The sequence below is a fragment of the Antedon mediterranea genome, chromosome 1 (genome assembly GCF_964355755.1).
Source record: "Antedon mediterranea chromosome 1, ecAntMedi1.1, whole genome shotgun sequence".
Taxonomy (NCBI): Eukaryota; Metazoa; Echinodermata; class Crinoidea; order Comatulida; family Antedonidae; genus Antedon; species Antedon mediterranea.
In genome coordinates, this window is record NC_092670.1 from 18,347,634 (window position 1) to 18,371,856 (window position 24,223).

Sequence of the window (24,223 nt, forward strand, 5' to 3'; positions counted from 1 at the left end):
TAAACCCGACCAATAAACGATATCTTTGAAAGTTGATAAAATAAATTCAATGAAAAAGATATTCCTGATAGATGGCGAAACCCGGGATTGAACCAGGGACCTTCACATTTTCTGTCTGACGCTTTCCCAACTGAGGTATTTCGGCAGTTGAAAAATGCAGTATATCATTGAAAACAATATTTAGGCCTACTGATTTAAAAAAAAAAATAAAATAAACCCGACCAATAAACGATATCTTTGAAAGTTGATAAAATAAATTCAATGAAAAAGATATTCATGATAGTTGCCGAAACCCGGGGTTGAACCAGGGACCTTCAGATCTTCAGTCTGACGCTCTCCCAACTGAGCTATTTCGGCAGTTAAAAAATGCAGTCTATTATTAAAAACAATATTTAGGCCTACTGATCAAAACAATAAACGAAAATATTATGGATATATTTGAAAGTTGATGAAATAAATGGGAATAAAATATTCTTGATAGTTGCCGAAAACCGGGATTGAACCAGGGACCTTCAGATCTTCAGTCTGACGCTCTCCCAACTGAGCTATTTCGGCAGTTGAAAAATGCAGTATATCATTGAAAGCAATATTTAGGCCTACTGATTTTTAAAAAAAATAAAATAAACCCGACCAATAAACGATATCTTTGAAAGTTGATAAAATAAATTCAATGAAAAAGATATTCATGATAGTTGCCGAAACCCGGGGTTGAACCAGGGACCTTCAGATCTTCAGTCTGACGCTCTCCCAACTGAGCTATTTCGGCAGTTAAAAAATGCAGTCTATTATTAAAACAATATTTAGGCCTACTCATCAAAACAATAAACGAAAATATTATGGATATATTTGAAAGTTGATGAAATAAATGGGAATAAAATATTCTTGATAGTTGCCGAAACCCGGGATTGAACCAGGGACCTTCAGATCTTCAGTCTGACGCTCTCCCAACTGAGCTATTTCGGCAGTTGAAAAATGCAGTATATCATTGAAAACTATATTTAGGCCTACTGATTTAAAAAAAAAAAATTTCGTCAGTTAAAAAATGCAGTCTATTATTAAAAACAATATTTAGGCCTACTGATAAAAACAATAAACGAAAATATTATGGATATATTTGAAAGTTGATGAAGTAAATGTGAATAAAATATTCTTGATAGTTGCCGAAACCCGGGATTGAACCAGGGACCTTCAGATCTTCAGTCTGACGCTCTCCCAACTGAGCTATTTCGGCAGTTGAAAGATGCAGTCTATTATTAAAAACAATATTTAGTCCTACCGATTAAAAAAAAAAATAAATTTAAAAAAAAACCCGAACTATAATACACGTCATCTTTTAAAGTTGATAAAATAAATTCAATGAAAAAGATATTCCTGATTTATGCCGACACCCGGGATTGAACCAGGGACCTTCAGATCTTCAGTCTGACGCTCTCCCAACTGAGCTATTTCGGCAGTTAAAAAATGCAGTATATCATTAAAAAACAATATTTAGGCATACTGATTTAAAAAAAATAAAATAAACCCGACCAATAAACGATATCTTTGAAAGTTGATAAAATAAATTCAATGAAAAAGATATTCCTGATAGATGGCGAAACCCGGGATTGAACCAGGGACCTTCACATTTTCTGTCTGACGCTTTCCCAACTGAGGTATTTCGGCAGTTAAAAAATGCAGTATATCATTGAAAACAATATTTAGGCCTACTGATTTTTAAAAAAAATAAAATAAACCCGACTAATAAACGATATCTTTGAAAGTTGATAAAATAAATTCAATGAAAAAGATATTCATGATAGTTGCCGAAACCCGGGATTGAACCAGGGACCTTCAGATCTTCAGTCTGACGCTCTCCCAACTGAGCTATTTCGGCAGTTAAAAAATGCAGTCTATTATTAAAACAATATTTAGGCCTACTCATCAAAACAATAAACGAAAATATTATGGATATATTTGAAAGTTGATGAAGTAAATGGGAATAAAATATTCTTGATACTTGCCGAAACCCGGGATTGAACCAGGGACCTTCAGATCTTCAGTCTGACGCTCTCCCAACTGAGCTATTTCGGCAGTTGAAAAATGCAGTATATCATTGAAAACAATATTTAGGCCTACTGATCTTTAAAAAAAAATAAAATAAACCCAACCAATAAACGATATCTTTGAAAGTTGATAAAATAAATTCAATGAAAAAGATATTCCTGATTGATGCCGAAACCTGGGATTGAACCAGGGCCCTTCAGATCTTCAGGCTGACGCTCTCCCAACTGAGCTATTTCGGCAGTTAAAAAATGCAGTCTATTATTAAAAACAATATTTAGGCATACTGATAAAAACAATAAACGAAAATATTATGGATATATTTGAAAGTTGATGAAGTAAATGGGAATAAAATATTCTTGATACTTGCCGAAACCCGGGATTGAACCAGGGACCTTCAGATCTTCAGTCTGACGCTCTCCCAACTGAGCTATTTCGGCAGTTAAAAAATGCAGTATATCATTAAAAAACAATATTTAGGCATACTGATTTAAAAAAAAATAAAATAAACCCGACCAATAAACGATATCTTTGAAAGTTGATAAAATGAATTCAATGAAAAAGATATTCCTGATAGACGCCTAAACCCGGGATTGAACCAGGGCCCGTCAGATCTTCAGGCTGACGCTCTCCCAACTGAGCTATTTCGGCAGTTAAAAAATGCAGTCTATTATTAAAAACAATATTGAGGCATACTGATAAAAACAATAAACGAAAATATTATGGATATATTTGAAAGTTGATGAAGTAAATGGGAATAAAATATTCTTGATACTTGCCGAAACCCGGGATTGAACCAGGAACCTTCAGATCTTCAGTCTGATGCTCTCCCAACTGAGCTATTTCGGCAGTTGAAAGATGCAGTCTATTATTAAAAACAATATTTTAGGCCTACTGATTTAAAAAAAAAATAAAATAAACCCGACCAATAAATGATATCTTTGAAAGTTGATAAAATAAATTCAATGAAAAAGATATTCCTGATTGATGCCGAAACCCGGGATTGAACCAGGGACCTTCAGATCTTCAGTCTGACGCTCTCCCAACTGAGCTATTTCGGCAGTTGAAAGATGCAGTCTATTATTAAAAACAATATTTAGACCTACCGATTTAAAAAAAAAAAAAAAAAAAAAAACCCCGAACTATAATACACGTTATCTTTTAAAGTTGATAAAATAAATTCAATGAAAAAGATATTCCTGATATATGCCGAAACCCGGGATTGAACCAGGGACCTTCAGATCTTCAGTCTGACGCTCTCCAAACTGAGCTATTTCGGCAGTTAAAAAATGCATTATATCATTCAAAAACAATATTTAGGCCTACTGATTTAAAAAAAAAAATAATAAACCCGACCAATAAACGATATCTTTGAAAGTTGATAAAATAAATTCAATGAAAAAGATATTCCTGATAGATGCCGAAACCCGGGATTGAACCAGGGAGCTTCTGATCTTCAGTCTGACGCTCTCCCAACTGAGCTATTTCGGCAATTAAAAAATGCAGTCTATTATTAAAAACAATATTTAGGCTTACTGATCAAAACAATAAACGAAAATATTATGGATATACTGTATTTGAAAGTAAATGGGAATAAAATATTCTTGATAGTTGCCGAAACCCGGGATTGAACCAGGGACCTTCAGATCTTCAGTCTGAGGCTCTCCCAAGCTATTTCGGCAGTTAAAAAACGCAGTCTATTATTAAAAACAATTTTTAGGCCTACTGATAAAAACCATAAACGAATATATTATGGATATATTTGAAAGTTGATGTAGTAAATGGGAATAAAATATTCTTGATAGTTGCCGAAACCCGGGATTGAACCAGGGACCTTCAGATCTTCAGTCTGACGCTCTCCCAACTGAGCTATTTCGGCAGTTGAAAGATGCAGTCTATTATTAAAAACAATATTTTAGGTCTACCGATTAAAAAAAAACCAAGAAGAAACAAAAAGAAACTGTAAACAATATCAGATACGGTAGTTCATAAAGTAAATTCAATCTCAAGGATATTCCTAATTATAATGTACCAGCGACCTTAACAATTAGGAAATATCAACTTTTTGGTAATAATTAATTTACCGGAAATAATAAAGGTAAAAAAGTGACGCTTTTGAATTTTCCCCGTGTAAACAATTAAAGTTCATTTCTAATTATGTGTAATTTGTAGGCCTATTTTCGGAAAATTGTCGGCGAAAGGTATACATGAAACTGGTCAAATTTCCAATTCTTTAGGCCGCCGCTAGAATGACACCCAACAGCAAAAGCTGTCTTCAAGTACCGTCTTGTCTCGATCTTTGTTAAGAGCTTAATGTGTTTGTTACCCGTATACATCGACTCCGATAACATCAAAGATATTAACCGATAGTCAGACTATTATGATTTTTTGAAGTCTGAGGTTCCGCTCAAAAATGTTCAATTACAAATTATGATGGTACCATTACGGTACCAGTATGTTTTCTAACAATTAGGATGGTACATCATGACACATGATATCTTGGTTTCGTCTATGTTGTACTAGGCCTAGTTTGTATCTTGTGACAAAGTATAATATAATCTTTTTTTTATTATCCTAATAATAATATTAATTCTTATTTTTGTTTTACATATAACATAATTATATATAAAAACACAATGATACTACAAAATAAAATCAGTAACAACTATAGAATGTAATTCGTCACGTTGGCGAATCATAGGTGATTATTTTCATAATTAATTTTACTGCTATATTATACTTTGTATGTAAACATTGGCATTAGCATTGGCACGCCACAAGGGTCTGTTATCTCCCCAATGTTGTTTTCACTGTTCACCAGCAGTTTCAGAGCCAATTCAAATGAATGTTGTATAGTAAAATATGCAGATGACACAGTCATCACTGGATACATTACTGGCAATGATGAAACAAGCTATAGACAACTAGGATGTGATTTTTATCACTGGTGCTGCAATAACAACCTGAAACTAAACATAAAGAAAACAAAAGAAATGCAAATTGATTTTAGGAAAATTAAAGAACCCTTAGAACCTCTGATTATAAATGAAAATGAGATTGAAGTAGTAAATGAGTACAAATATCTGGGTTGTATAATTGACAATAAGCTAAATTGGATAAATAATGTAAATAAAGCCACATGCAAAGCCAACCAAAGGATGTTTATTTTAAGAAAAATGAAGTACCTACAAATTGACAAACTATACTTAAATTGTTTTATAACTCTGTAATTCTCAGTGTAATACTTTTTTGTAATGTTTGTTTTTATGGTAATACAATGCAAAAAGATAAAATTAAACTTAATCGAATAGGAAATAGAGCAATTAGACTAGTAGGAGAGCACTTACCTGATGTTGAATCCTTGTATAAAGAAAATGTGTTAAAAAAAGTAAAAAGTATCATTGATGATGAAACACATCCTCTTCACAAACAATTTGCTCTCATGAATTCTGGCATAAGACTACGTGCACTTAATACCAAAACAAAACGGTTTAGGTGCTCGTTTGTACCTAATGCTATACACTTATATAACTCCAGAGTACAAAGGTAAAATGTAACCGATAATTTTTATCTAATTTTAACAATTTTTAGCCTCTTAACTTTTTGTGTGTGTTCTTGTAAATTGTATTTTATATTTTTGTATTTTGCCAGTTTTCAAATCACATTTCTGTTTTTTAAATGGACAATAAAGTATATATGACTATGACTATGACTATGACTAAACTTGTAGTGAACACATTTCTATGGACGTCTATACGCCTACGTAATAAGGGGAAGAATGAGTATTTGTTGTATAGGCGTATGCGTGAATTATATACAAATCATTTTGTTATACGGGTATATTCTTGGTGATGCAAACATATTTCACACCTCGTGAACTATAGTTGACAATCACATGGTGAGGCGATTTATAAACTTTGCGCGTTCTTAATAACTCATCCAATAAGTAATTATGACAAAAACATCTATGAATAAGCATTGTTGAAACTTGTGGGAGAATATACATAGTACTCACAGGTGATGTAATAAATCCTCAGGAAAAGAGAGAAACAAGGAAAAGAATGCGTTAAACGGCGCATGATTCCTCGTGTCTTTCAATGCAGACAACAATCGTTAAAACAGCGTAGTTTCGTTAACAGGTTTCTACGCGAGATTCACAGTACAGTGATTGTTGGGACTAGGCTTATTAATTACTCGACCAGGTGTAAGGAATGACACTGGGGCTGATGACAAACCAGGCCCAAGGCGCGAGTTAAAAGTGCATAGAACTCGTTAAAATATCCTAATATTACCGGGCTAAACTGATGCACCTCAGGAAATCTTCGACAATTTAATTCAGAATTAATTTCGTTAAATTATTTTATGAACTATGTGTTGCATGAGAAAAAGAAAGGAATCCTCTTTCGGTCGTTGAACTAGCTATAAACCACTTACAGTTTCTTGAGGACAAAAGCGTGGTTCACAATGGGACGCAACAGTTTGGGTAATCCATAGCCGGGTGTCACCGAAACCTAAGAACACGAAAGCTCAGACCCCCTAAGACCTAAGATCACGAAAGCTAAGACCCAACACCTAAGATTACAAATACTAAGATATACTACAGCTTAAAAACAATACTTGTTTATCCATACATAATTTTAAACACAGTAGGTTTAATTTATTACCATAAATATAATTTAATACTACCGCAAAACATAGATAAACTCACATTATTTTCGCCCGTTGAGTAAATGTATATTTTTTCTTTACAACAAACAAACTTGACGGGTTGTTTGTTGGTATATATTTACTCCATTGTGTTGGTTCAGAGGATGTTTTTCTTACGCACCTGCCTTTCTTGTATTTTGACTCCAAATTTGTTGACTAACTTTATCCTGAACACCACACTTTAAAATTAGGTCTTATAAGTACTTTCAGAAGGAGAAACACATAATAACAAATAAATAAATCCTTTAAATTGATGATTTTACAGATGTGTTTCTTTGTATACTGTAATGTAACTCCTCGAGCTCCATGCTCAATGTTTTTGTTTCTATGGAGCGCCAAAAGAGCAACAATAATAGTACAAGTATAAAAACAGAAAGAAAACAAAACAAAAAAACTTATCATGATTTTTAAGTTAAAATTTATTTGCCAGTATTTATTTCTTCGTACTTGCATGATTATACTATTATCATTACAATTTTAATTTTACATTGTTCCATCCACACTGTAGATGGACTCCACAGAGTTTTCAGCCCTCTATATAATGTTTGCTTTTTTGACGTTCCATAGAAACAAAAACATTGAACATGGGGTAGGCCTACTGTACTGGGTCCACCCTGTACTGTAGGCTAGTCATTTTGTGTGCGAGAAAAACGTCTGTAAAATCATCAATTTAAAAATGTATTTGTTACTTTTTATGTGATTCTTTTTCATGAAAATGCCAATTCTAAGGTGTGGTATTCAGAATAAATGTTTGGAGTTAAAATACAAGGCAGGTGCGAAAGATAAATATTTGTAATCTTAGGGTTGGGTCTTAGCTTTCGTGATCTTAGGTCTTAGGGGGTCTGACCTTTCGTGTTCTTAGGTTTCGTGACATCCATAGCCGAAATAAAATTCACTACCTATATGTTACTCTCTTCTTTTTAATTCGTGTGAATACAACCTTAAAAGTTATTGAGATGACCCAAACTCGTTTCCAAAATGACGTTTATTCTTACTACACAGCGTATTTAAAATAATGAATTATGTTGAATTATGTTGTCAGTGTTGAAATAGTGCGCGTTAAATGATACCTAGTTATACATTATTAATTGATAGTTACACTGCACCTGTGATTAGTATTACAATATTGCTTGACGTTTCCGTAACTGCGGGCAAATACCATTAGGCCTCCTACATTAATATTTATTGCTGTGTCAGTTAAAAAAACTAAGTAGGCCACCTTTGAAAATGAATAATCCATGATATACAGCGTGAAAAGTAAGTGCTGGTTGAAAAATAAAGAAACTTTAGCTTAAAATTGATATATGATTTTCAGACGCATGAAAAATATATAATTCATCGCGCGCGTAAATTAATGTAGCCTTTTTTTATTTTGAGTCGAAAAGAAGAGGCGCAAAATTGAAATAGAAAAGCTGCCTTATGATTACTTTACCATTTATGTGTAACACGTAAATGATTTATTGCATTACAGCGAGTACTCATACGATTTACATTAGTAATGAGCACAAAAAACTGTCGTTCCGTCCGTCGATCAAGTAAAAATTTGGAAAAACGCAGCGCGCCCTCAAGAAGGTGGGACAAAGTTTGAACTACAGGGGGCGGCATACATCTTTTATTAAAACACCTGACGATAATCTCTAAAAAATGTGATCTGAGCAGCTGCTGAACACAAGAATTATTTATGATAGACTGCATGAACTTTACATATTATTAGGAATTTATGATTTTTCAATGGGCAGTAACCAGCTTTAAGTTGAGCAATGGGTAAGTAATATGTAGTTTTAAAAGTTAGAAACGCACTAGTTCAGTGAGCTTACACAGCAAGGCTAAGCCACAAACTGACCAGCAGCAGTAGAGTAGAGCTACTTCTTGCGCGCGTACGTAGGCCTATAAATAGGCCTACTTAGACCATGGTCCATGGACAAGATTGTCGCCGTACGCGCACAGGCAAGAGAAGAGCTGGGCTAGCCAGGTTTATTATTTTGTTAAACCAAGGATGAACAAACGTGTGAATTCATAATATACTTATTTTAGGCATCTATGCATTTGTTATAATTTGATTAATTATATAGTATAGGCTAGTCATTCCATACATATAGGCCTACATATTTCGGTTTCACCTTTTAAATCTCGAGCGGGTTCTGCTTGTGATTGTGATAGAAAAACGAGGGCGCTGTTAAGTATTTATTTTTTATACATAATTCATTACGTCATACCATTTGATTAAAGCCAAGTTTTTATGGCTTCTGTTTGGTTTTTTAGTAACAGGTGACATAAATAAACATCTATATAAATTGGTCACATAAAAGTGTTTTTGTTTGAATATAATATTTTAAATTTTTAGTGTAACTTCATTTTTTATTTGTATTTAAAAAAATTATTTGAATAAAAACATCTCGTCATGGATAGTTTATCAATGTTGAACTTTCCTTCTAAATGGTAGTTAAATACATTGCGAAAACTTACAGACGACGTGTCGAAGAAGAAAAAATCTGTGAAAAATTCTGACTGACAACATAGGCGGCGCTATTTAATTTATTTCAAGGGCCGATTGAAGATATCGATAAATGGATATTTTAATTTTTTGTGACAATCCATGGTTGTTGGTCTATTTTAATCAGGACAATAACTTGAATACTAAATGGGCGTTACCGGGCAAACAAACTAAAGCTTGGTTCCCATCCATAGGACGCAATGCAAAGGCATGGTGCAAGCGAGTTGACCAATGACAAGCCACAGTTCGGATAACCCATTGTTGTGGTTGGTCAAGTAACTTTGCGCGTACGTTGTCCCTGGGCGTCGTTGATGCATTCTAGTTGGAACCATGTTTATACGTACAAGCATAAAAAGTAAGCGCAGTGACTTGGCAAATTCTTTGCAAATATTGGCAAGTAAACATGTAGTGGCGCCTGAGAGAAGATCTAACCTAGAGCTCCAACATCTTGATATCAGTTACAGCAATGTGTATTGGGACTAGAATGTGGCGAATCACGTGACGTCCCCCGAGAAACGGCAGATCATTCAACTGATTTGCTACACTTTCTTTGGTTATTTTAGTGTAATTCAATTGTAAACTTTTCATAGATAGGTTTGAATTCACAGTACGTCTGCTGCGTAAATGCTGTCCAGGGCGGGAAACGTGAATCACACCTACATGCACCTTTGTAGCAATGAAATGCACATTTCTCATTGTATCAAGTCATTGTCCTATAAACAGTTCGATCATTAATCTTTTTTTATAACAACAGCGCCACCAGTGTATAATTACCGACTTTTCGTTTCACGATGCGCTTCTTCGGTTCACGCACGCATATTATTAAAAAGATAATTTTTGGGCACGTTCAGAAACATGAGTATGCGTAGAATAATCTTTTTGATCGATAGGCGCGTAGCTATTAATTGATTACTTGAATTGATTACATACACAAAAAGGAAATGACAAAATTCGTTCCAGCTATGTTTATTTTTTCATCCCACGCGAAAATAGACCAGAGTAAATTCCATAATACTTAAAAGCGGATTTATTTGGGACGCTTCCGCGATTCGCTATCTTGTTAATTAATACGTTTCTATATCTGCTAACAATAATAACAATATTTATATTAACATAATCCAGATTTGACCAATTAACGAATCACATTTTAACTGACTGAAAGGAAGGAAGGATCGCTTCTATGTGATCTGCTGCCCTCTATGTTGTCAAAATCAAAACTTTTTTTTACAAACTACGCATTACCATATTAAATATCAACATTTTCTTGATATGTACAGTATCTTGATAATTATAATCAATTGACCTACTTATTAAAAACATTATATAAAAACATTAGAGGAAAATAGTTCAGCACAGACTTGGCCCAAATGATAAATCTTTGTAATTCATGTTATAACGTATTTTATAGCTTTAGTTTACATAGTAAGTTCCAGTTATATATATCGCATGGTTTTATTTAACTGTGCAGGTAAATAGATAATTGTATTAACATTGATTTAGTCATGATTATTGAAAAATACAATTTAGATATCTGTTTCATACTTTGATATAATTTACAAAACGCCACAGCAACAAAGTTAAAGCGCGCATACAATTTCACCACGCCGCGCTCGGCGTAGCGCGTACAGTACTAAGTTCATCAGAGTTTTTACGCGCGCGTTAACATTGTGTTAATTCGTACGCGGGAACAGAAAACTGAATGACATGAACTATTGTATTGAGTATTAACGTTGCATTCATACTGTACACCAACTTTATCATGTTCAGTATTCCTTGTATAATTATTAAATCACAAACCCACAAAGTATATACAATCTGTACATGATTACAGTGTTCATGTAGTATGACCAAGCGATTTTTGGTTTGGTTTAGACTGCATGTGAGCGTTGGTTTGAGCTAGGGCTTGGATGCTCAGTAGTCGGCACCAATTAATGTAACATTAGCTCGACCCCGTTTGCAAAGGTCGTTGAAAACTAAGAACATAAGTATTGGTAACGGTTCAAGGAACACGTTGAACTTAAACTTATATTTACGATGATTTATCAATATTAGTTATTAATAACAATTATGATGATAAAAATAAAATAAAAGAACGCTGGCGATGGGAGCAAGAACGACAGTACTAAGATACTGTAGATTTGAAGTATATTTGGGTAATGATATTCATTGGCGATTGTGATTACGACTATTCTTTCTTATTGACGAAAATTAATACAAATAATTATAATAATTACTCTCAACATTATTTTCTATTTCACAGTTTATGGTCAGTACAGTACATATTAAAAGTAGGCTGCGAATTTTCTGTTAAGCAAAAAAGTTTTAATCGAATACGCGAGATGCTGACATACAATAATACATTAAAGAACATTAGGATGTACTTACCACGTATACGATCTTTTATGGATTAATATGAAAACTAAAAAGAAATTGGATCGAAAAACAAAATATTTACCTGAAAAACTCTAATTTAAAGAAAACATGATCAAATTAACTTTTTATTTTGGCTTTTGTTAAATCGTTATTTTGTTCGATTTTAGTAAATGTGTTAGGTTTCTGTGAACAATAATACATCTTTACAAACAAGTAGACCTAATAATAAAAAATAAGTGTTAATTAGATAGTAATAGGCTATATAACATCGTGATTTAAAGAACTGTATAATAATACTGAAAGAATTCAAATGCACTTAAAAATAATCATTCTAAAGTAATAACTAATTGAAAAAGGGTAGAATCTATTATTTTGTAAACATTAATGCCGATTTTCGGAACGCTCAGAAATATAGCAACATTAAAAAAACTTTTTTCAAGTTAAACGTGATATAAATTTCAGTAGTCGCTACTGAAACTATCCAAACTATTACCAGATTTCATTTTATCCACAAGCCAACACATTTATGGTCAAATCGGTTTCAATATTTTGTTGGAAAACGCGGATAACCAGGTTTTACATCATCCCTGCAGTAGTTACTAATAAAGATGTCAGTTTATAGTTGAAATTACTTTAATAATTGATTGTGTTCATTGACATCTCCTATTGGATTCCTGTTTCCGACATTGATGTCTTAGTCATTGGACATCCAAACTTATTCCTTTAATAACATTCGCGCTTTTTTTGGGGAATCTTTTAATCCAGGTTATTCTATATGTAGTTCATCGGGTCCGCGGCCTCGGAAAGAAGAGGTTCAGCTATTTCGTGCCTAGTTAATCATCGTGTAGTTTTTACCAAACAAGATTATTTTTCAAAAGAAAAATCTGGATCAATTGTTTTATCGAGTAGAAACGAACGAACGTTTCAACTCTGCGTCCAAACACCTGAACGGACGCGCGGAGGCCAGCTTGTTGAAGTTAGGAACAATATTCCATGGAGGGTATTGTAACTCCAATACGTATTCCTCTGGGAAAGGGACGACAGTGGAAAATGCTGTGTCACTCTATGGAAATGCTCTGAATCACCTTCCTGTGCTAATGAGACGCCATTTTGATTATTTTGTATTCCAATCACCCGTTTTCACTTCAAACCTCATCAAATTTTGGATCTTGCTGAGGAAATAATAGAAACCCACAAACAAAAATAAAAAAAAGTTAGGAAAGATTATGTATAGTAAAATAACAAAAAACTGATTATATATATATACTTTTATTGCATGGCATGCTATGTGCATATAAAGTAAGTAGGCCCGTAGCAGGAATAGCTAAAAGAAAACTGCAATAACTATTTCAATTGAAGAAACAAAAATATTTGTAGTTTAACGAAATTAAAGAAATACAAAACATAGAAATATTCGTATTCTTGTTAAGTTTAACTTTAATTTCTATCAATGGTAAACAATACAATAAAAAATGGTAATATATATATAATGAAACAATACAACATTACCATTAATAGAGGATCTTGTAAGAAGAACATTTCTTGTCACGCAAGACCCATAAACGAAAAGAAAAAATGCATTTGTATATAATTATATATATAAAAGAAAATAAGAAAAAAAAAGTTTAGAGGTCAAGTTCGAATCGATGAGTTTTTTTACGAAAAGTTCTATGTAGTTCTCAAATATAAACTTCTGAATCAATGTATTCGAATAATTATGTTTTTAGATATAGGCTACTACAGTAATCATTCATATTATAGCATTGATAGTTTGAAATAATTTGTTATAAAGAAAATACTATTCGTTTGAATAAAATTATTATTTTTTTCGATCGGAATTTACCATGCTTAGTAATAAAATATATTGTCGGGTTTTTCCACGATTTATTATCTTTTTTTTTTTATCATCAAAAAAACTCATATTACTCTATATTCAAAGTTCTTCGAAAATAAATTAAATTTATAGTAAATAAACATGTGTAAATATGTTTTTATTTATATTATTATTTAATATTATTCTTAGGCGATTATTAATAATTATATAGATTATTAATTGTTGTTAATTTGAGCCCTAAAATTAAAAATTAACTATATTACGAGTTAATTAATAATTTAATTACGAGAATTTGACGAGATGTGAACTAATTCAATCTTTTTTTATTACTATCTTATACACGAACTGGAACGACGATACGCGTTCTTATTATCATCTTTAAAGTATTTCTCATTTCCCGCAACTTAGTCACTGTTGGGATACATGTACCCACTGCTCTAGATTTTTGTTCGAATAGTACAGTATAGGCCTATCTTATTTATTTGATTTATATTAAGTCATCACTAATCCAAAATGAAACATATACCTGCTTAATCAATAACAGTGTACGGTATCATTTTTGACGTACGTAAGCTATAACCGAAATTTGCGCCTGGGTGCACAACCGGGATGTATTGAACTCTATCCCTCTGAAATTAGGAGCATTTACCAGTAATACTTTATACAATTTTAGTTAGAATAGTGCATTGTATTTTTAGGTTTTTCCCCGATTCCATGCAGTGTTAAATTGTTGATTTATTTATATACAAGTCAGTAATTGCTAAATTGTTCTTGTTACAGTACAGTATTAATTATGGCACATTCATTTTAACAAAAATGGTTGTACCGTTTCTCACGATTTTGGGTTTTTGCTTCATATCTTGTATAAAATCCTAATTTTCCAACCTCGTGTAGATTTGTTTTGTTCTTAATCTTATAGTTTATCAAGATTTCAGAGTTAGTGTAAATGTTTTTACGCCTATGATGTGGGCCTATATTCAAAAACATTGTTTGCATTTACCCGCTCGAACTCGACGGCTTAAATGCAAACTCGGCACTGATTTCAAGTAAGGTAGTAGGCTTACTAAAGCTTGGTTCCCACTAGGACGTAACGCAAGGACGTAGACGCAACGCAAATGAGTTAACCAATGACAAGCGACAGTTGAATAAATCCCTTACGTTGCGTTACGTCGTTGTGTTGCGTACCTAGTGGGAACCACGCATTATTACGCAGGGGAAATCCAAACGATAACCATACTACCACAATAATATAAATTTATTTTGATATATCATGTGTTGGGATGGAGAGTATATACGAGTGAAAGTGGGTTAAATGATTGTTATCATTTTAATCATGTACATTTATTGTATTTTGTGACATGAAATTACATACTTATTATTATAGTAACACTTTAAACTTCGCGCTTAAAGCGTGGTTCCCACTAGCTACGCAACACAAGGACGTAACGCAACGCAAGTGAATTGACCAATCACAAGCGATGGCTTATTCGCTTGTGATTGCTAACTATCTATAACTTCGCTTGTCATTGGTTGAAACGCTTGCGTTGCGTTTACGTCCTTGCGTTACGTTCTAGTGGGAACCAAGCTTAAGGAATCAAAGTAGTTAAATCAACACTTTGAACAAATCTGAATTAATTTACGTATTTCTCAGACTATTATACTTGTGGACACATACCGCTTACGTAACGACACTTAAGCTTGGTTCCCACTAGAACGTAACGCAAGGACGTAAACGCAACGCAAGCGTTTCAACCAATGACAAGCGAAGTTATAGACAGTTAGCAATCACAAGCGAATAAGCCATCGCTTGTGATTGGTCAATTCACTTGCGTTGCGTTACGTCCTTGTGTTGCGTCGCTAGTGGGAACCACGCTTTAAGCTTGCTTGCCATTAGAGACGCAACAACGCAAGGATGTGTAGACGCAACGCAAAAATGCAGACCAATGACAAGTGACTGTTGTTCCTTTGTTGTTACATTGAATAAAATTAGATTTTTAATTAGCATCGGTTTAGAGGTTCTTTATTACTTATTTTGGTATCAGGTGTTTTCGTTGAACATTGAAACACCAAGTGCACTGTTTATGTACCTCAACAGTGTTTGACAATCTGTAATTGTGCTATTTATAAACGGTCACTATTATCAAGATCTCAAAGGTTAAGCGCCCCCTGGAGTTCAGTCTTTTATTAAATATCGGTTGCTGTGGTGGACGTATAACTAATTTGTATTATGCTTTGGGTGTTAAGTAATTGACGTATACAACCTGCACCAGAGTCATTTTAGGTTACCCAAGATGCAGAACAAATAAACAAAACTCACTTTTCGTAATTTTCAATGAGGCAACAATGCATCGTGCGAAACGTTATAAACTGTAATTTTATTATACAACAACCATGATGGGTAGCCCTGTACTGCATCGGATTTTAGTCAATTTTCGTTGCATAATATCAATATAATATGCACTCTAATTATTATTTTTAGGATTACTTACTTCATCAGAAGAAGATTATCAAATACGTAATTCAGACGGTTTTATTTTAACTTGTAACTATAGTTGTAATTGTTTATACTACTGTGGAGTAGCATTTCACCAAATGTAAATAGTTGATATTATTTATCTATGTGTAGAAACCCATTGTGAATGTGATGTTATTCACACATAAGTACGCAAAGAGTAATTGTTTTAAATATTAGAAATGACCAAAAACTAACGAAACCACGATCTCTCTATTTAGAACGTGTTTTATCGAGGTTAGCAGAGCAAAAAGTAAACTTTAGTCATAATGTAAACACTAAAATACAAACATGTACAAGGCCCATAGTACCATGAGAAGTGTTCAATTAAAGGGCCTGCTGGGTAATCGAAGAGCGAACAAAATGCGTGTGCTCCTGCGGTGTGGGAAATGAAGCGACAACTTCAGTCGCACGGTCTCGCCACGGGAAATACCGCCCCCTATGATGTTTAGCAAATAGAGAGTCTTGGAGAGCCGAGATAGGAAGAAAGTATAGTTAACCCTGACTACCTTTAATATATTCAATGTCATCACGTGATATTTCTCATGTTAGACATACAACTAGTTTATTAAAACTAACAGAAACTCTGTCATGCCAGATTTGTTCCCATGAGACTTTAAAGTTTTTAATTGATTTGTGTTTATTTAGTTCGGTTTGGTTTTCGTCTGAGTATTGTCATTGTTACTACTACTAGTAAACTGATGATTTTACTAAATGTTATACTAGATCCTTTTTTATATTTTTAAGATACAATAAGATGTTAATGTTTGCAATATTTGATAATTAAAGTTACTCACAAAAAGGATCTAGTATAACATTTAGCTATAACATCTAACTAAATAAACACAAATCAATTTTTAAAGTCTCATGGGAACAAATCTGACATGACAGAGTTTCTGTTAGTTTTAATAAACTTGTTGTATGTCTTTTTATAAATATTCAGAACAAAATACTGGAATAATGGATAGATTATAGTCTATAATAATTTAAATGAACAACATAAAAGCAAAAACAGTAAAAACAATCTGAAGATAAAATACCAAAAGACTAGAAAATAGCAAACATTAAAATTATTTATTTTATAAAACTCATTTTATAAAAAACATTTTTTAACAAAAAAAACTGGAATAATGTATCAAATAAGATGGGTATAGGGTTTATAATAATTGAAAAGTACAACATTAAATCAAAAATAGGAAAAACATTCTAAATATAAAATGGCAAAATATCCTTTAGAGGCTTTTTAGTTTTATTGGTTTTAACGAAAAAGTGCATTATAGTCAAAAGTGTGTTGCCATTATTTTTATAATTTGTTGTTTGACGACAGTATAATCACATGTCTTAAATTAAATGTATATAGCAGGCTATATTGTTTGATATGATAAACCTGAGATTGTAATTATCTTAAAGGCGACAGTTAATACAATATAACACTAGTCCTGCCTGCTAACCCATTCTTTCAGTCCTACTTTCCTCCTTTACTGTTTTAACTGGGTACGCCAGGCTGGCGTCTCCTTCCTTAAATGTTCGATAAATTTGTTACTCAATTACTGCAAACAGCACATAAAAGTAATCTAGTCGATAGTTTAAACACCAAATAACAGATATATGTGTTGCTACATCGTTTGCCTTTGAACTTAGCTCTATAAATGGTAATTGGCAATAACGAAGACGGCGTAAATCAAGGCGAAGGTGACGAGCTACTTCCGTGGAATGAACGGCGATCTGTATTGGTCGTTAGGCTGTACCTAGGCCTAGCTTTTGGTGATCCCCAGGAGACGAGAATTATAATAACCGAATAAATATAGAAGTTTATGTGGCTAGGAAGTCAGTCACCTGAATCGATCACGTGTTTGTATATTTGATATGTTCTGTTTTATATAATAGAATACATCACATTTGATTTTAATAAGGAATAATTATTTACGAATGTTGTTTACATTACGGTTGATTTACTCAAAGAGAACGGGTCGCCATGTAAGCAAATAAATGTATGTATTGCTTTATAATGCAAGACGGGCTCAAATGGGAACAGTTTAGGCATATATCGTACATTCAATGTTATATTAATTTATTGATATAGTTGCGTGAAGAATCGGGACCGGTTCCGGCAATAATTCCAAATTAATTGACCTAGAAGTAAAGTAATGATTCCACACACCAGAGACCTATTTCCTTAAGACAACTTGATTGATTTAAAAACGTTTATCCTCATTAATGTATCTTTCCAAATATAACTATTTCTGATTTTTTAAACATTAATTCGCTTTACAGAATATGAAATTATTATCATCTTATTTCCTAGAAAATGTTACTTTTTCACCATCCGATTCTCGGTAGTGTATCTATAGATTTTCCCATCCTATGAATATTATTTGTTTTTCATATTTTTCTTCTAGTGTCATAACCATCCCTTAACCCTTAACCAGCCTTATGATGATACAGGCACCACATGTGATAAAAATGAGATGCTGTATTACGAAATTCCTATGATACTGGGCAATTATTGTAGTATGTGGAGAAACAATTCAAACTTAAAACTCAACACTAAAATACAGCGAAAATACAGCGGAATTTCAGGAACGGTTGGCAGTTAAGCTGTGTGATAAGAAAGATAATATCAGTATCTCATACAAACGATATTACCGCTAGGTACAGTAGTACGATATTGATTTAATCTTGAATAGGCCTTTATTATTTTTGTATAACACATTTCTCATTTGATACCATGTCAATTAGCAAATTGAATCCTTAGAATAAACTGTAATCGGTTTTCTAATTTAACGGACTTTATAAGTAATACTATTTATTTACACTGTTAAACATTCTAAATTACTTTTTTAATTTTAAAGGCATTTTTATCAAACAATTTGAATAATCTAAAAAATAGTTGAATTTTATTTACAATCACTCACCAATTTTGCTGTTGCGATCATGGGCTTTTCACGCTAAATAAAGATCAACTTTAAAATGTATTTTTTATGTTAAACATAATTATTATAAAAACAAACCCTTGTAATAATTTAAAAAAATGTTGTTACTTCTTAACAATATTCAGAAATCAAAATGTTAAAGAAACACATTTCCTACTAATGAATGTTCATGGTAAACATTTAAAAACTTTTGTTGATAATTGAAAATCTGTTTATTTGTTTAATAATTCTGATTAATCAAGTTTTAGTATTCACTATGTTGGTTAAATGATATGCGATGCTCTAAAGAAACAAAAATCAATAATAATTATTCATGTTAAATTAAAATAAACTTTTGTATTAATTTAATTCATTTGTCATTTAACTAATTTAGTTTTCTGTTAAATCAAACTTTAATATTCACTGTTGATACTTATGATATACAGTGATTCCGTAAAGTTCAGCTAAAGAAACACGATGCCCGCTGCTTTAAATCAACTTTACAAGTCCATAAGCAAATTGGCTACATCTATTAAAACAACCTTTCAACAATTGCAAAATATGGAACGAATCAATTATTCGACTTAAATGGTTTGTTGGCCAATGTTGTGTTTGGTCAATAATTGAAGCCAAATTAGCTTTCATTATAATATGGTGAAAATCATAAGGATAAGGTTAGAGGTCGACTGATTAGCCTATAATTAATTTATAATTGTTAATATCTTGTATGGTATTTTCGTTAAACACATTTATTTAGATTGATTGAATAATATTCTACGGTGGTTTATGATGACGCACTTGGCTTAGGCCTAACGTTTTTTGACAAGGCCTACACAGGAACACAATGACATTAGCAAAATGTGTGTTTGTGTGCGTTACAGTACAGCATTAAAACAAATCAGCCTATAGCTAGATATTGGTGTATTTTATTCATACAAAAATGATGATCCAATAAAATATACAAAAGTAGCGTAATGCTGAATTCTAGTATTTGTTCACATTACTATAGGCCTATATATTAATCAATCATTCAGGTAAAAAAACACTGATCAAACATTATAATGTATAAATATAGGCCTATTATAAAATTGAATACAATTATTAATGACGAATTGAAAATTTAAATTCATCCATTTATATAATATAAACCTAAAGACAAATCCATGTTGAAGGATTATTAAAGATGTATCGATCGAAAGGAAGAAGATAAAATAAAGACTTTGATTAGGCAATTTCACAGTTTTAATCAAGTTAAATCGTTTACAGATATTATTCACTTATACAAAGACAAGATAAACGATTAAATTCAACCACAAATCCATTAAAAAGTGAATAACTGTTATTCGACCAATATTCAACAAAAACATTAACAAAATTATTTTTCAAGGAGAATTACATCTTTAACTATTAGTGATTTTATTATGAGGTAAAGGATGGGACTATTTAAAAATGTTGAGGTAGGACTAAGGCATTGATAGCCATAACAGTGGTTCTCTACCATTTATTCTACCATTTTGTTATTATCATCATAATCATAGCCTATGCATCGTCATTGTCCTTCTTCTGAGCCCTATTCATCTATCTTTATCCTCATCAACGTTATCACCAACACCGCAATAAGAAGTCGTGATTGTGCCCTTATTGCTCCTCCTCGTGGCCTTGCGGTCATTCATCAACAAGGTCACTGATTCTCATCTTTTATCAATGACATACAGGTGTTTTCCACCTTTTGGGAAGGTTTGGCGGTGAGATCAAAAGAGTGGTGGAGCCTAGACCTAACCCCTTCAGGGAAGGATTGAACCATCGCGTTAGCTGTGATCTTTCATAGCCATTCTACTATTTGTTTTATCCGAAGATATCAGACTTAATTAACATAGCAATAACAGATAATTGTTCAATTCATCGTCTGCGGTCAACATGGCCGGTAGTATTTTCCCGAAAGTGTACAAAGAGCTGTAGGTATACATATTTGAAAAAAAAAGATCCCCACAAATTATGTTTTGGAGTTTACATAATTGAAGATCCATTAGTCAAATTAAGTTTTGTCTGAAAATTATGATTTTTGTTTGGGAAAGTTTGGTATGATGTCACCGTCGAGTCTACATTTTAGATGGATATTGATATCCTCGTAATTTCTCATGAAATTGAATTGGTAATAACAAGACAAGATTCGCTTACAAATTGGTTAACTCCGAACCCCGGGTGTCCCGATCCCGCCGACCTAATGCCGTCGAACGGAAATTATTAATATACCGTATTAGATAGTAAAATTCATTCATAAACTAAAGAGTCTACGCCCAACACTTGTACCAATTATTAGAATCATAAACTGATATGTTTATCTGTAGGTGGTCCAATTATGACTAGCGTTCATTGGATCACTAGCCAGGCTCTCGTCTCAATGTGTCTCAATGTAGGGTTGCGGCTGCTGAGAGGGGTGTACAGCAGCTGGGCCAGTCAGCGCAAGGCGCCACGTGTGGATCCCGACTAAGCGGGTTAAATTGATATTATATCTATCTATCTTAATATCAGATAAAACGTTGTGAAGACTGTGATAAAATAATAACTTTACAAACGATATTTCTATGAAATTTAATACTGAATATACCTAGCTTTATTGCTCATTCAATTTATATTACGAATGAGGGTACGTTTATTGTAAAAACATAATAGAAAAATAACGCTTAAAAAAAACGACGTTTCGACTCCATCATGGGGTCATTATCAAGTCCAATGAATGAAATTAAAAAAAAACAACTAATTAAATAACACAAGCCAAGGGTCAAAAGTTAAGGGTCAATTTATATTGTATTTGTATTTACCTATTCACTTTAAACTCAACAGTATCAGTATATGTTTTAAAGAATGATTAGCCTAGTATGTTTAATGTTTCACATCTATACAAACACTCTTTTTTTTACAATATAGCCTACGGTACCGTATGGTATGTGTATACAGTTTTATGCGACAACTCAAAAAATGATTTAAACATTTTCAATTCTGAAATAAGTTTCTTTCTACTTCAAATTAGTCTTATACAAATGGTACGAAGATAAATTAAAAATCACCAAATTATTCGTTCCATGGAAAAGGAAAATACACGAAGAATTTTCCTTGACAGAAATGGCAATGGTAGCCTATCATTAAAAACTACAAACAATCCATCAAAACATTTTCATATAAAAGTATTGCATTTAGGTTCAAATTGTAATTCCGATTTAAAAACTACTGCAAACATTTGTAAATGAATTTTAGTGCTAGACTGTGTTACAGGCCTAGTACAGTTGTCTAATTCCTTATTTTCAGTGGTATGAGTGAAGTGCCGCGTAAACAGATCACAAGGTGCGGCGTCTTACTAGTTAATCTCAATAAGATGGATTAAAGAGATCATTGTAAACGAGTTTTTGATCGCATTCAACATTTGATCATGCCGAGTGACGCGTTTTCATGTGTGCGAAACACCATATTCAGTTGGAAAATTAATAATACCAAATTCGTTCAAGCTAGGCCCGTCGAACTGTAATAAACCCAACCCAAATAGTTCGTCTAATGTCGGTTTGTCATCGGTATTTTCATCGCCTTTTAATTGAAGTGTCCAAAGATTCTCTAAGTTGTAACGATAACTCACCTAACGGTGCAGCTGAGCGCAGAGTGCTGAGTGATCTTTACACACAGCACTAGTATTTTGCAGTAAGACAAAAATGAACTAGCAACAAAGACACCTTTCACATTATGCTTGTCAACATTTTAATTCTACAACAATTTGACCTCATCAAATCCTTTCGTTCTGATTGTAAAGTTAATAAGTTAGTTTGATAGAATGTCTTCGTTAAATTGTTCAGGGTTTGAATTGTTAATGTGTACGTGTTTACTGATTTGTTACACTCGTGGCCAACACGCGACATCATCCATCCATCAGATCTATTATAACATTCTTTAATTTTAAGATACTGTTATATACTGTTTCTTTCTGATTTCATATTAAATTAAAGTGTGTTACTGTACATGCATTACTACCTGAATTGCATAAAGTTAATATTATGTGCACAATTTATTTTGGTTGTAGCCTAATTTTGTTGTCGAATTATTCCTCTGTTAATATCACCTAGATTTGGAAAGTGGAATTTCTCCCTGAATCGTAGTTCCAAAATAGCCCCATAACTTCTCCATAAACATTGACATCAGTGTATGCTGCTGAAGGATGTCAATGTAATGAAATAAGTTAATTTGAATCTTATTATTATAAGAATAGATGCATTTTAACACTATAAACACGTTAATGCAGTACAAACTGCTTTTGTTCTTGGTAGAATTACTAAAACTACTGACATATTTATCTAAATCGTATTAAAGAGGAAATATTCATTCTCCTCAGCTTTAACCTGTGCTTATAAAATAATGTCATAATTGTTCTTGATGAACCTTTTCTAAATAAAAATAGTATAGCGACTAATATGTTGGAATTATCCAAGTTTTTTCAAATGAGCAGTATACATTCCTTTTGTTAATCAATTGAATTTTGTTGAGATTTTTGTTGACACTTTGTTGAAATTTTGTTGACAATTTGTTGAGATTTTTGTCGACAATTTGTTAGATTTTTGTCGACAATTTGTTGAGATTTTTGTTGGCAATTTGTTGAGAGCATCGATTATGATGACAACCGTGTGCATTTGGCGATTAGAGAGTAACTCACCGTATGTGGCGGTCGTCAATCGGCGCATTCGCCGCTTTTGATCCAAAAGATTGGAACCGCTGATAATCGGAGTTTTTACCTTGATTTGGAGCACGCGCTGCGCTTAATGATTTGGCCCGATGGATTGATGTTCATTTGAATTGAATTTCATCGATTTAAATTATTTTCCAATTCATTAGTCATGCTATAAGGTATTTTCACCTTGCTTTATAACACGCACAATTCGTCATTAAAAAGTGTTAAGTTTTTTTTTCTGTTTTGTGGAGTAAACACCTTTATTCGCATTCAAATTATCTTTCGTGTCATCATATAAAATTATATTATTTATCACATTTTTGTTAATTCCTAATGTCATTACAATTTGATAAACTTTGATAAACAGTAACATTTTTAAATCTTTGTATTTCGTTTTACCTCATTTTTTCATAATACACTTACAAAACAGTTAATACAAAGACGTTTGGTCTAAATAACCTTTTTGTGTTGTGTTTATTTTTTAGTGTTTTAGTGTGTAGAGCGATTACTCAGCTGATGATGATGTATACATTTTACTTTCTATAGGCCCAACATTTTTAACAACGCTTGCCCTAAAATATTCTCGGCCACCAATTGGTACTACCAGTTCCCCTTATTAAGGAATTCTTGCCATCGAGAAAAA

The 24,223-nt window shown here is 32.7% G+C and overlaps 16 non-coding genes across 16 annotated transcripts; all 16 read right to left on the minus strand.

Annotated features, from left to right (window-relative positions):
* Positions 1-284: 284 nt before the first annotated feature.
* Trnaf-gaa (transfer RNA phenylalanine (anticodon GAA)) lies at positions 285-357 on the minus strand. Its single transcript has one exon. It is a non-coding gene; the product is annotated as a tRNA-Phe (tRNA).
* A 125-nt stretch (positions 358-482) lies between these two features.
* On the minus strand, positions 483-555 carry Trnaf-gaa (transfer RNA phenylalanine (anticodon GAA)). Its single transcript has one exon. It is a non-coding gene; the product is annotated as a tRNA-Phe (tRNA).
* Positions 556-693: 138 nt separating this feature from the next.
* Positions 694-766, minus strand: Trnaf-gaa (transfer RNA phenylalanine (anticodon GAA)). The gene has a single exon. It is a non-coding gene; the product is annotated as a tRNA-Phe (tRNA).
* A 124-nt stretch (positions 767-890) lies between these two features.
* On the minus strand, positions 891-963 carry Trnaf-gaa (transfer RNA phenylalanine (anticodon GAA)). The gene has a single exon. It is a non-coding gene; the product is annotated as a tRNA-Phe (tRNA).
* A 195-nt stretch (positions 964-1,158) lies between these two features.
* Trnaf-gaa (transfer RNA phenylalanine (anticodon GAA)) lies at positions 1,159-1,231 on the minus strand. The gene has a single exon. It is a non-coding gene; the product is annotated as a tRNA-Phe (tRNA).
* A 148-nt stretch (positions 1,232-1,379) lies between these two features.
* Trnaf-gaa (transfer RNA phenylalanine (anticodon GAA)) lies at positions 1,380-1,452 on the minus strand. Its single transcript has one exon. It is a non-coding gene; the product is annotated as a tRNA-Phe (tRNA).
* A 348-nt stretch (positions 1,453-1,800) lies between these two features.
* Trnaf-gaa (transfer RNA phenylalanine (anticodon GAA)) lies at positions 1,801-1,873 on the minus strand. The gene has a single exon. It is a non-coding gene; the product is annotated as a tRNA-Phe (tRNA).
* Positions 1,874-1,997: 124 nt separating this feature from the next.
* Positions 1,998-2,070, minus strand: Trnaf-gaa (transfer RNA phenylalanine (anticodon GAA)). Its single transcript has one exon. It is a non-coding gene; the product is annotated as a tRNA-Phe (tRNA).
* A 139-nt stretch (positions 2,071-2,209) lies between these two features.
* Positions 2,210-2,282, minus strand: Trnaf-gaa (transfer RNA phenylalanine (anticodon GAA)). Its single transcript has one exon. It is a non-coding gene; the product is annotated as a tRNA-Phe (tRNA).
* A 125-nt stretch (positions 2,283-2,407) lies between these two features.
* On the minus strand, positions 2,408-2,480 carry Trnaf-gaa (transfer RNA phenylalanine (anticodon GAA)). The gene has a single exon. It is a non-coding gene; the product is annotated as a tRNA-Phe (tRNA).
* Positions 2,481-2,618: 138 nt separating this feature from the next.
* Positions 2,619-2,691, minus strand: Trnaf-gaa (transfer RNA phenylalanine (anticodon GAA)). The gene has a single exon. It is a non-coding gene; the product is annotated as a tRNA-Phe (tRNA).
* Positions 2,692-2,816: 125 nt separating this feature from the next.
* On the minus strand, positions 2,817-2,889 carry Trnaf-gaa (transfer RNA phenylalanine (anticodon GAA)). The gene has a single exon. It is a non-coding gene; the product is annotated as a tRNA-Phe (tRNA).
* Positions 2,890-3,028: 139 nt separating this feature from the next.
* On the minus strand, positions 3,029-3,101 carry Trnaf-gaa (transfer RNA phenylalanine (anticodon GAA)). Its single transcript has one exon. It is a non-coding gene; the product is annotated as a tRNA-Phe (tRNA).
* Positions 3,102-3,247: 146 nt separating this feature from the next.
* On the minus strand, positions 3,248-3,320 carry Trnaf-gaa (transfer RNA phenylalanine (anticodon GAA)). The gene has a single exon. It is a non-coding gene; the product is annotated as a tRNA-Phe (tRNA).
* Positions 3,321-3,458: 138 nt separating this feature from the next.
* On the minus strand, positions 3,459-3,531 carry Trnaf-gaa (transfer RNA phenylalanine (anticodon GAA)). Its single transcript has one exon. It is a non-coding gene; the product is annotated as a tRNA-Phe (tRNA).
* A 315-nt stretch (positions 3,532-3,846) lies between these two features.
* Trnaf-gaa (transfer RNA phenylalanine (anticodon GAA)) lies at positions 3,847-3,919 on the minus strand. The gene has a single exon. It is a non-coding gene; the product is annotated as a tRNA-Phe (tRNA).
* Positions 3,920-24,223: the final 20,304 nt, after the last annotated feature.